This window comes from Pelobates fuscus, chromosome 2, assembly GCF_036172605.1.
Source record: "Pelobates fuscus isolate aPelFus1 chromosome 2, aPelFus1.pri, whole genome shotgun sequence".
Lineage (NCBI taxonomy): Eukaryota > Metazoa > Chordata > Amphibia > Anura > Pelobatidae > Pelobates > Pelobates fuscus.
The window spans coordinates 390047382-390060644 of record NC_086318.1 but is presented as its reverse complement, the minus strand read 5'-3'; positions in this window follow the sequence as shown (position 1 = coordinate 390060644).

The window sequence follows — 13263 nt, the reverse complement described above, 5'->3', positions numbered from 1 at the left end:
TTTTCATATTTGAACTATGGTGACCGTAAAATGACGACACCTAAGGTATAGATAGGTGTACTTTTAAAAGTTAAGAGACGGAGGAGAGACTTGGAGACAGACGCTGCTCCATCTTAAAATGACTGAGAGGCTGACATGATGACATGTTCAGAAGGGTATGTTAACCTATTAATGATATTTGCAAGCATTTAATTTCATCTTATAAACTCTGCTATAATGGATTTGATATGTCTATATTTATATTTCTATATAATAAATATCTAAAAGACAAAATCTATTGCTTCCAAGACAATCCTTATTTTATATTGTATTCTCAACTATTTATATATGTAAATAGAGGATCTCTTACTAACTATATAAAATTATGGCTAAGATATCTGTATGGTTAGCCCTACTAAGTTCTATGCTTTAAGACATGATAGTGGTAAATAAGGGAACTGCCAGCGGTTACAGACCTATGCCATGTGACGGTGCTTCTAGAAATGTCTGTATAAAAGACCAGTTGTGCTCCCTCGAAGGGTACTGTGAGAGAGCCTCTTGCAGTGCCCATGAGAGCACCTCTATCAGAGTCCCATACTAATTTGAGCAAATTATTGGTAGGTGCATCTTGGGGTGCTTTGGCAGCCTTTGGGAGATGGAAGCAGACATCCACCACCAGCTGTTTGGCCTGGCTGTTTGGTGGCAGTAGAGTAGCAACAAGCCTCCAGCAGTAGTGGGGCAATTCAACGCTGGAGATGGAGTCAAGGACCCAGCGTATTCTTACGTTTTGTTCTTTAGCCCTGTCTTCAATCTGGCCAGTTGCACTGTCAGGTTGGCACATCTCTTTTGCAGTGAATCTAGAACAGCATCTGTGGCTGATTATGCTAGTTTGGTGCTTCCCATGTCTCCCTCCACTGCCTCAACTCAACCACTGAGTGTAGTAACTTCCTCCCGAACAAGTGCCATATCTTCCTGAAACATGGCTTTAATATCCTGTCTCAATGCCTGTATGTCTGGTTTTAGATGAGGGAGCAGAGTCACCCTCCTCTAGAGGGATATGTTGCAGGCTGTCGTCGTCCAATGATGGTATGGAGTAGGCCCCAGCTGGCGCCATCTTGGATGGTGCAGACAATGGGGCTGGCCGCATAAAAACTCCAATATATTCAGAGCCTGAGCCAGGATTAGCACCGTGTTTTTTGTTTTTCTTCCCCATGTGGTAAGGTATACAGGGAACCCCTCTGAACCCCAGTAGTAATTTAGTGGAAGAGGCGCGTAGATCGGGCCGAACTAATGGAGCTGCAAAGATACACGCCCAGCTCGCGCAGGTGCTGGCTTCGCCTCTCTCTATATTTCACATCTATATTTATGATTTACTAATTGCAGCGAGTTGTCATCCTGTTTTTACTAAATACAATAGAAGGCAGTATATTCATGTATTTCTTGTATCCTACATTGCATATTTTCACAAAGTGACTTCTTTCTTTTATCTGTTGTATGGCTGCACTATTAATATAGAATGATGTCTTTCTTAAATTCTCAAAGAGCACAGATATTGGCAGCCAATTCTGCTGTAGAAAAGCTGTTCCATTAGCAATCATCATGCATCCCTCATGGTTTAGGATTTAGCGACTTTCTAATTTAATTTAAGAAATTGATAAACTTTGGATCATTAGGGGGCCTGACTGCTAGAGCAGATAGACACACTACATCAAGATTTCCTTGTATACCAATCTGATGATATGAATGATATCAAAGCATCATTGAGCTTCTATTCTCCTATCTAGAACCAGTTTATGCATTTAGCGGACAGTGAGGCAATATATTAAGCCCTAGAGTGGGTCATTCATTCCACGGATTACATCTCTGCGATTGCAGCTTAGCTTGGGATTAAGCGAGGACGGACAACACACTCTTATACTGCAACATAATAGTCCTCCAATACAGGATTGTTGATTTCAGCGGTTATCAAAGAGGTGCGTTTTTGAGCTCCTGCTTCCAACCCTTTATACCGGTGGGGGTTATCCTGGTCCCCACTAAGGAAGTTGCCCGTTACTGTGAACCTGATAAGATGCAGGGAGCTTGCTATACAAGTGACAAGATGGCAGTGGTACTCTGTGAGTCTATTCCTTGCTCCCAGCCAGGAACTTTTCTATTTAGGTTTGATACTCTGTGAGCACTTCTGGGCAATTCCATGAAAGGGATTGAGTCTGACAAAACCAGATTTTCTGCTTGTGGAAGGAAATCTGAGGCATTGCAGAAAGAGGCTTGAGAAGCCCAATTTGACAGATCAATTTTCACGAATGCTACCTCAATGTTACCATGCCTACGTGGGCTGAGAGTCTCTCTGAGTCAAACCGCAGTACACCATCCACTTATGTAGAGGTCCATTAGGTGAAATCGATGGCAATCTACAAGACAAGACTTATGTTTTTTGTGTAGTTTCCTGCAGAGTTTTCGGGCTCTGCAAGTCACCGGGCCTTTGGAAACAAGGTGTTGACTCTTACACAGGCATGGGGCTGTAGTGTTGCATCACCTTGGCTACGTCATGATGACCTTTAAAGCAGACAATGCAAGATCACAAAAATATTGCCCAGCCTAGGAATCAGTTGACTCTTCTCAAATACCTGCTAACCTACTTTCTAGGCCTCAAGTTATTGCTTCCCTTACTGCAGCCAGTATGAGCATCTTAATGATGCGACTAGTCCCAGTGCTTCAAGAGTGTCACTTATCCCGAAGTTTGCATGCTTAACTTATTTTATATTATTTTACATACAATAGTCTAACTTTGCAACTAGTGCAATTAGTGCTCCCAGATTACTGTACAGTTTCATTGGCTGAAAAGAGACGAGTGTTCATTAAGTTCAGCCTTTCTCACATCTGTTTTGGCTGTTAATCCAAAAGCAAAAAACCCAGTTTGAAGTAATTTCCAACTTTGCAACAAACTAGAAAAAAAATCCTTCTCTACTCCAGAATGGCAGTAAGATCTCTCCTTGGTTCAGGAAGCTGTTACACTACATGTTAAAAATGATATCCCTGAATATTATGTAATTGCAAGTATTAATTTAAACATCTGCACAGACTCCTTTCTACCAGTTTAAATGCCTGACCATGTGTCCTATGTATCGTCCTGTTTAGGAAAAGACTTCCAGACAATGGTTTGTATCGGCCCCAAATATATTTTATAATGCTATCATATTCTCTCTGTGGTACTGTTTTTCTAAACTAAAGAGGTTTAAATTTGTTAACATAGAAACATAGAAACATAGAAACATAGCATGTGACGGCAGATAAGAACCATTCGGCCCATCTAGTCTGCCCAGTTTTCTAAATACTTTCATTAGTCCCTGGCCTTATCTTATAGTTAGGATAGCCTTATGCCTATCCCACGCATGCTTAAACTCCTTTACTGTGTTAACCTCTACCACTTCAGCTGGAAGGCTATTCCATGCATCCACTACCCTCTCAGTAAAGTAATACTTCCTGATATTATTTTTAAACCTTTGTCCCTCTAATTTAAGACTATGTCCTCTTGTTGTGGTAGTTTTTCTTCTTTTAAATATAGTCTCCTCCTTTACTGTGTTGATTCCCTTTATGTATTTAAATGTTTCTATCATATCCCCCCTGTCTCGTCTTTCCTCCAAGCTATACATGTTAAGATCCTTTAACCTTTCCTGGTAAGTTTTATCCTGCAATCCATGAACCAGTTTAGTAGCCCTTCTTTGAACTCTCTCTAAGGTATCAATATCCTTCTGAAGATACGGTCTCCAGTACTGTGTACAATACTCCAAGTGAGGTCTCACCAGTGTTCTGTACAATGGCATGAGCACTTCCCTCTTTCTACTGCTAATACCTCTCCCTATAAAACCCAACATTCTGCTAGCATTTCCTGCTGCTCCATTTCCTGTTAACCTTTCCAAATGTTCCATTCCTTTTATTATTGTTGTAGCCTGCCTCTGCACTCATTCTAGTGCCATAATATCCTTCTTTAGAACAGATACCCAAAATTACACAGCTATGGTCTTACTGCTGATTTATAAAGAGGCAAAATTATATTATCACTTACTCACAAACCCTGGCCAAAGTTAGTGTTCATATTTGTTTTTTGCACTTTTCACACAAAAACACTTTTACTGATTATATAGTCATCATTATACTTTTTACTGCTCTAAAACACTCATTTGTGTTCAGCTATGTCTCACGAGTACAACAGTACCCCCATGTACAGGTTATATGCGGTTTACAGGTCATATATAGAGTGTCCCCATTTCAGTTTGCCAGATTGATTTGCTGGGTCTCTGTTGCCTTTGAGCCCATATGGCGGTCCAAGAATGAGAATTACCCCCATCATGGCATACCATTTACAAAAGCATACAATCCAGGGTATTATATTGGGATATAAGAGATAATTCTGGTGTACCTAATGTACCACACAGGGGAGAGGGAGATAGACTAGCACTAGGCTGCTCAGTAACTGGAACAAATAGGGATTCACTAAAAACCTATGAAAGAAATGTATAGAAAACCACTCTGAAAGACATCATATTCCGGCTCCCAGCCTCACTCTGCGGCGCGCGAGGGAGCTGAGCAGACAGCACAGAGGAAGTGCTCCCTCGCCAGCAGCCCGACCGGAAGCCCAGCATGTCAGTTAGCCGCAAGACTAATAAAGCATTTGCCCTGGGCATTTGGGGATGGCTTTTTTTGCCGCCCCGTGGAAAATGCCGCCCAAGGCAAATGCCTTGTTTGCCTCGCGGCTAAAACGTCACTGCATACACACACTTACCGGCACACACTCTCAGTGACAGATACACACACACTGACAGACACACATACACTCTCACTGAAAAACACATATACACTCTCAGTGACAGACATACACACTCTTTGACAGACAAATACACACTCAATAACAGACACACTAACTTACTCACTAACAGACACATGCTAGCACTCTCACTAACAGACACACACCAGCGCTCTCACTAACAGACACACTAACTTACTCACTAACAGACACATGCTAACACTCTCACTAATAGACACACTAACACTCTCACTAACACACACTAACACTCTCACTGACACACGCTAACACATGCACTAACACACATGCTAACACACTCACTAACACACACACTAACACACTCACCAACACACATGCTAACACACTAACCAACACACATGCTAACACATTCACTAACACACTCACTAACACACTCACTAACACACACACTAACACTCTCACTGGCACACACTAACACACTCACTAACATACACTAACACACACTAACACACACACACGCTAACACTCTCACTGGCACACAATAACACTCTCACTTACAGACACACACTAACACACACTAACACTCTCACTAATACACACACACTCACACTCACACTAACACTCTCACTAACACACACAATAACACTCTGACTGACACACACAATTATACACTCACTAACACACTCAGTAACACACACACACACACACACTAACACTCTCACTGACACACACTCACTAACAGACACACACTAACACACTCACTAACACTCACTAACACTCTCACTAAAACTCTCACTAACACACACACTAATACTCTCACTAACACACACTCCCTAACAGACACACGCTAACACCTCACTGACACACACTAACACACACTCCCTAACAGACACACAATAACAGACATACACTAACAGACACACACTCACATTTGTTTTTAGTGTCAAATCAATCCAGCCTCCCTACCTTTGGGAGCTGGAGTTGATTCTTCCCTGGGGTCCAGTGGGGCTGGGAGGCAGGCACAAGCAGGCACAGGAATTCGAACAGTGGAGGAGGACGGCGAGGGAGCTCTGATCCTCCTGCTCAGCTCCCTCGCGTGCCTCTCAGTCATGCCAGGGCCGAAGTGACATCATATTCCATCTCCGGCATCACTGCGGTGCGCGCAAGGAAGCTGAACAGGGAGAGCTCAGGAGAGAGTGCTCCCTCAGATGCCAGTCTCGGGGGTCCCTGAGGAGGCCAGCCAGCCACTTCTTGAGCCCCCTAGGACAAGAGGCTGACAAGGCATCTGCTGGGGCGTTTGGAGGGGCGGCTTTTTTGCCGTCCCCCTAAAAGTGCCGCCCAAGACAAATGCCTGGTCAACCTCACGCTAGATACAGTGCAGGGTGGGGCACCATCACTGGAGGACTTGCTTTGGTGTTCACTGCTGGAGGCTCTCATAGAGGCACTGTCTGAGCGGGATTTTAATTTAATTCCTAGCTGTCTAAATACCCACTACCTCACGCACCTCCCAATTCCTACTTCCACCCCAGAAAACCATACATCCAACCCAAAAATGTTAATAAAACTACAGATCAAACAGCTGCAACCAGAACTAAACTTGTTTTTTTTTTTAATAGAAATAACAAAAAAACAAAATGCCAGCTTGATGAGTGAGCCCTCTGATCACACTGATCACTGATACAGTACCGTACAGCACAAATACTGTACAGTACCGTTATCATGCAGCAGGGAAGGGGTTAATAAAATGTAAAACTGCTGTAGCTGACAAAAAGGTTCAAAAAACACAATTGTTTTGTAACTGATCACCTTTCATAGGATGAGGAAATGGCTGAATTTGGCTAATTTCACATGTATCCCCATAACATTTATAAACTTATGCTTGAATATACACCTTACAATCAAGGTGATCTGTGGACAGCAATTTATAAAAAGACATAATTGTACATTAGTTCAGTGTTGCTTTTTCACATTCCATGTGAACATCTCCCAGGCCTCGGAAGCCACCACCTGAGATTGCACAGTTCTATGGATAAGGCATTCCTCAAGGGAGTCCATTGTATTAACCTTGAATATATTTGTATATTGTAATCATCAAAGTATATATTTTTTTCTCTTAGGCTATTATGTTTTATATATGCAGTAACCTTTATTGTGGCACTATATCTATCATAAAAAAGCAAGTAAATGAGTTTGACATGATCTATTACTCATAAAACCAAGCTTGCAAATACTAATCAAATGATTCCTGAACACAATGTGATCTTTTAATAACCATTAAATTACATTTTATATGTTAGATGATTTATTTCATTTTACGTGTTTAATGATATATTTCCTACAGAATATGCTTCTATGTATTTTCATTTTTTATTTTCGTATAGATATATTTTCATTATTATTATTATGATTATTATATAATAAAGACGTTTTGGTACACAGGATCTTGTTCTAGTCAATAGATGTTTTGGGGTTTTTTTTACACTAACTACTGTTTTCAAACATTATTTTTCTAAGTTTCTTAATTATTAGTTTCACATATTTTTACCATTTAGTAAATTGGCATAAATTGGTTTTGTTTATAAAATATGGTTTTAATTTTTTTTTCAACATTTCAGAGATTGTGATGCTATAAATCTGTAGCAAAAGTGTTGTATTATTTTATGTGTATCTCAAAATTAAAGTAAAAGTTATGCAAATATGCAGCTGTGCTAATAAAAATATATGATATATAATATTTACAAGGAAATGCAAAACATCGGATGTCACCTCACTTCATTGAGCATAATATAAATAGAGTTCAAACAGTCTAAAACAAAATTAAAATTAATAATGATAATTCTACTAGCATAGGTTGACTGAAACAATTTGAGAAAAATTCCATGCACTATTATTACTACTGCTCTGTAAAAAATACTTGTTTTTGTCGGACAACATATTTAATAGGTATGCACATGACAACAGAAATAGGAGAAATGTATTTACTCTTGGTAATATTAAAATATATAAATCATCAAGTTTATGCTACATAATAAACAAAAAACAAATAAAAGATTTATAATCATTAGATAAAATTAAAGGGGGGGCACTTACTTATCCAAAGCAATCTGAGATAAAAAATAATAATAAGCAGAACAATTTTACCAGCGTAGGTTTATTGAAGCAATTAGGGAAAATTTTTATCATATTAATATTACTTAGCAAAAGTATGAATTATTTTTGTTGGACAATATATTTAACCCATAAACCTTCGAGCAGTTTCCCCAAAATAACGTGTGCATCTGTGAGTGTATATCTATGTGCGTGTGTATCTGTGACTAGCTGGAATGGATATCTTTGTCTGTGTATCTCTGTGTCATGTGTATCTTTGTGTTTGGGAGCGTATATGTGCTTGGAGCTGCTTGCAGTTGTCTTGTAATGGCATACTTGTGGTCTTGATGTATGCATTGTATTTTTGAGGTGAGGGGTGACTGTGTGAGTATGAGGGGTTACTGTCTGTGGGGTTGGTGCCTGTGTATGAGGAGGACTGTGTATGTGAGGGTGACTATGGCAGGGTAACTGTGACAGAGTAAGTGTGACAGGTAGACTGTGGCAATGTGAGTGTGTGTGAGAGGTGAGTGTGGGATGGTGAGTGTGACAGGGTGACTGTGTATGGGGCAAGAGTGTGACAATGTGACTGTTTGTGGGTTAATATGACAGTGTTAGTTGTAAATGTATATTGTGTGTAGGGAGACTGTATAGATTTTTTGCATATATTTGTGTCATTTATCATTTGTAATGTGTGGTATATTTTAGTATGGATTTAAGAAAGACTATTTTCTTTTTTTTCGTGTTTTTTTTTGTGCACCTCTGTTTTCTAATTTTTGATTGATGTATTGACCCAATGAGGATTGAGGTTTAGAGTGAGCACCTGTTCTTTTGGTGGCTTTCTTCTTTTCATTTAACTTTGCAGTTGACTGTGTCCAATACAATGTGCCCTCCGTGTTAATTATTTGTATGGCTATAATCTTTATTCCTGGTCCAGTGGGCTGCCAGTCAAATCTGCACTATGGTGCAGGCCCCTCTGAATGCCCCCTTCCTGTTTCTAACCGGGAGTTGCTCCCAGCCAGAGGTGCAGCCTACACTGACATTGAATAGAGGGCTATCCAGGAAGATCTGTAGATGACCCCCACTGGTCCATGCAGCTGGACTGCATCCAAGACATCCAGTAGAGTGTAGAGTGTACTCTGCAACAGGGCTGAAAGGATGTGACATCAGAGCATTTCTTCCCAACATACAGGGAAGAGGAGCCTGGAATGTGCACTAGTCGCCCAATGCTCCTGGGAGCCAGCCGCCTGTGGCACATGTTTGTAAATATTGCTAAGTGTGTGTTTATGTGTCTGACAATGTGTATTTGTCAACAGGTATGTGTTTTGAAGTAAGAGTGTGTGTGGACGTGAGTGTGTGTACCTGAGGTGTGGTGTGAATGCATAGATTATCTGTGTAGGTGTGTTGCAGTGCATACCTGTGTATAAGTCAGTGGGTATAACTGTGTGTATGCTACTGTATGTACACATGGGTATGGCACTCTATGGGCACTGTATGTGCGTTGATGTATGCATATATGGGTATGAGTGTCTCTGTGGGTTCATGTGAGAGCTTGTGGACAAGTGCCTGGGAGAGTATAACGGGGACAGGTTAGTGATTTGTAAAGGTCCCCAAAATTTCTAATGGCAATTCTCTATGTCCATGCCAACATTTTGCAAACAAGGAGAAACCAATCCTCCAATAAGCTTTGTTATGGGAATAGACTTGAAACAGACAACAAAATTCTTCGTCTTTTTTTCACGCAATGCAATGATTGAGGATTGCAAATGGTTAATTAACTACATGCAGAGCATAGCAAATCCTAGACTAACAATCTCTGGCTTCCTATTATACTCTTTAAACAATATCACATACCGTATTTATCGGCGTATAACACGCACGGGCGTATAACACACACCTCATTTTCAGAAGGAAATTTCCCCCCCTCCCATAGTATTCCCCCCCTCATCCCATAGTGTTCCCCCCTTTCCATAGTATTCTCCACTCCCTCCCATAGTGTCCCCCCCTTTCCATAGTATTCTCCCCCCCTCCCATAGTGTTCCCCCCTTTCCATAGTATTCTTCCCCCCCCTCCCATAGTATTCTCCACCCTCTCCCATAGTGTTCCCCCCATCATCCCAAAGTGTTCCCCCCTTTCCATAGTATTCTTCCCCCCCTCCCATAGTATTCTTCCCCCCCTCCCATAGTATTCTTCCCCCCCTCCCATAGTATTCTTCCCCCCCTCCCATAGTATTCTTCCCCCCCTCCCCATAGTATTCTTCCCCCCTCCCATGGTATTCTTCCCCCCCATAGTATTCTTCCCCCCCCATAGTATTCTTCCCCCCCATAGTATTCTTCCCCCCCTCCTATAGTGTCCCCTAGTGCACTTTCCCTCTTGTCCCATATTTACTTACCTGTCTTGAAGCGTGGGCCGGCTTCACAGCACGCACCGCAGTACTGGAACTTCAATTTCAGGTTCCGGTTTCCGGCGGGACTGAAAGGAAGTGTGCACAATAGTGTGCACACTTCCTTTCAGTCCTGCCGGAAACCGGAACCTGAAATTGAAGTTCCAGTACTGCGGTGCGCGCTGAACACCAGCCCACGCTTCAAGACAGGTAAGTAAATATGGGATATCGGCGTATAACACGCACCCATCATTTTCCCCCTATTTTCAGGGAGAAAAAGTGCGTATTATACGCCGATAAATACGGTAATCAATGCTATGTAAATATCCCCAGATTGCCCTGGTTATATTTTGGACAAATACCGATGTATGACTTCAGTGTTATGAGTTAAGGTCCAGGTATGACTTCAGTTTATTAATAATGGACATTGCACCTTGTATCTTGTTGACCTATCCAGTACATTGTTTGAAATTACTGACAATGACATATACTTTATCGAGATTTCCACTAAGCTGCATGAAATACTTGTGGGAAGGAAGTATGCTATTCTAAGTTGCAGACAGGTCTTAGAAGGTTCTTTATAATGGATACATTGTGATGGTTCCAGAAGAGTAAAATTATACCTGGGCTGGGCAAGCAACAAGATATAAAAACATTTTTATAAACTCTTTTATGTAGGGAAATGTAATCTACCTAGGGTTCCTACAGTCACGTATTCCGTCCTCTGTGTACCTCATTTATTGCTGTCTGGAAACTTGACATGGTGCAGATGGTATGAAGTCCATTGGATGCAAATGAGCCATGTGCTTACTAGAGGACAAGATCCAGTTTTGAGTAAGTTGACAATTTTCTTGCCTGAGGCCCTGTGACGAAGTGCCCTTCGCCACTTGGTCCTGGAGAGGCCTGCTTGCCAGTCTCCTCCCCTGTGACTATGACTCTTTGATGTATTTGGCTTTAAAGCCCCTATTCTACCTTCAGACAGACTATTTATGTAGATTGCTTTATTTCTCTTATGTTTTAGTCACCCTGTACCCATTAAAGATGCAGGGTGTGTGTAATGTAATTGTTTATAGTGTGTGTGTGTACTGTGACATGTATTGCCTGCTCTCCTGTACTGCTGAGGTTTGCAACCAACTAGGTGGATTTGGCTATGGAGCTTGTCTAGTGCCCTCTGTTGGTAGCAACAGCAATATGCACTATCTGAATAGCAAGACTGGTTCATTTGCATATTCGGGTAGATTTGCATATTGCTAATTCTGCAGGCACGTGAGATATTTTCTGTTAAATATTGTCTCCCCCACCCCTTTAAAAATATGCCATTGTGTTATAATATGTCACTGTATGTTGCCTGCTATGATTTGACTGTTTGTAATTTTATTGAGTTTTCACAGCAATGTTAATGTAATGACCATATGGGCTAGTCCCAAGTAAAATAAAGTTTTAGAGAGTTCTTCTTGATCCCTCAAAATGTATCCTTGTCTCGTTACTGGAGGGAGCTGTTATAATCACACTGGGGATTGCTATGCTCTGCGTACTCCCCTGAGCTTGAATCACTTAGCTCTTTTAAGAGCTGTTCCTGTTATGCTCTCCTTGGAGGAGAGGTCTTCCCCACACATTCCTGGATGCTGGAGGTTCATACAGGGTGGAAGGAAGAGGTCTTTCCCACACGTTCCTGGAGGACAGAAGCTGATCCAGGGTGGAAGGAAGATGGTGAGACTCCAGTCAAGCTACGGCGGTTGCAGAGTCTGCGGTGGTTGTGGTGTCCAGTGTGGTGCTTGTGGTCCTCGGCGCAAGCTAGGAAGCGTCCATCAAATGAGGGTACTCGGTCGGAGTACAGGGAGCTCTGTTACAGTGGTGGCAGCGGTGGGATGGCTTTCTAGCGTGAGGAGCAGCATCCTGGAGACACCGGAATTATTACAGAGCGATATGGAGCCAGCAAGTCCCTGGACAGCGCTCGAAGTGGAGGATAAGTTCGACTGGAGGTTACAGAGCCTCTTGGCCCCATTGGGTCAGCCAGTATCAGAGGCAACCAGGTTAGACTGCAGAGAGGGCGCCAGGAAAGAGATGTGGGACGAAGCCCTGGAGGGTGTCCAGTGTTGGCGAGGTGAGTGTCTCCCCAGCGAGGAGCAGTAACTACAGGCCTGAGTGGCCCTATGGATGCCTTTGATGGGAGAACAGCCCAGGTGGGAGTTGGTAATGCAGCTTAATTCTCTGGCACGGAGGGAACTGGGGCTCGACTATGCATACCAGGTGCTACATTGTTATGCAGTTCAGCGTGTTCCCGGGATGACTAAGTGCGACAGACCAGAGTGCGAGGATTACAATGACCCTGGCCTATTATGGGACGCCTTTGCTGGACCAAGGTTCGGGGGCGCTGCAGAGTCACGGCTATGGGACATATTTGAATCCAGAGCAACCATACTAGATCTCCCTATGGATGAAGACCTAGAGCCAGACCTGTTTGAATTGGCCATCCAGGAATGGGAACTGGAGCAGGATTACCAGTATCTACTCAGCTCCAGTCAGTCCCAGTATACCTTGGAGGTACCGCCAGGGCAGTGGGAGCCCCAGGGAGCCAAAGGTGTCGTCCTTCCTCCCCAGCAGCAGTGCGAGTTACGGGGAGCCGAAGGTGTCGTCCTTCCTCTCCAGCGGCAGTGTGGGTCCCAGGGAGTTGAAGGTGTCGTCCTTCCTCCCCAGCGGCAGTGCGAGTTCCAGGGAGCCGAAGGTGTCGTCCTTCCTCCCCAGCTGCAGTGCGAGTTACAGGGAGCCGAAGGTGTCGTCCTTCCTCCCCAGCGGCAGTGCGAGTTACAGGGGGCCGAAGGTGTCGTCCTTCCCCCCCAGCAGCAGTGTGTCCTACAGGGAGCAGAGAAAGTTGGTCTCTCTCCCCAGCAGCAGGACAATGTTAAGGGAGTGGAGACAGTCGGTCTCCAGCGACAGCATGTGTTTCAGGGAGAGGAGCACAGCCCCCTCTCTCCCCAGCGGCAGCTTACCCTACCAAGGGGAGACACCAATTTTCCAGACAGCGCAGATGGGACCG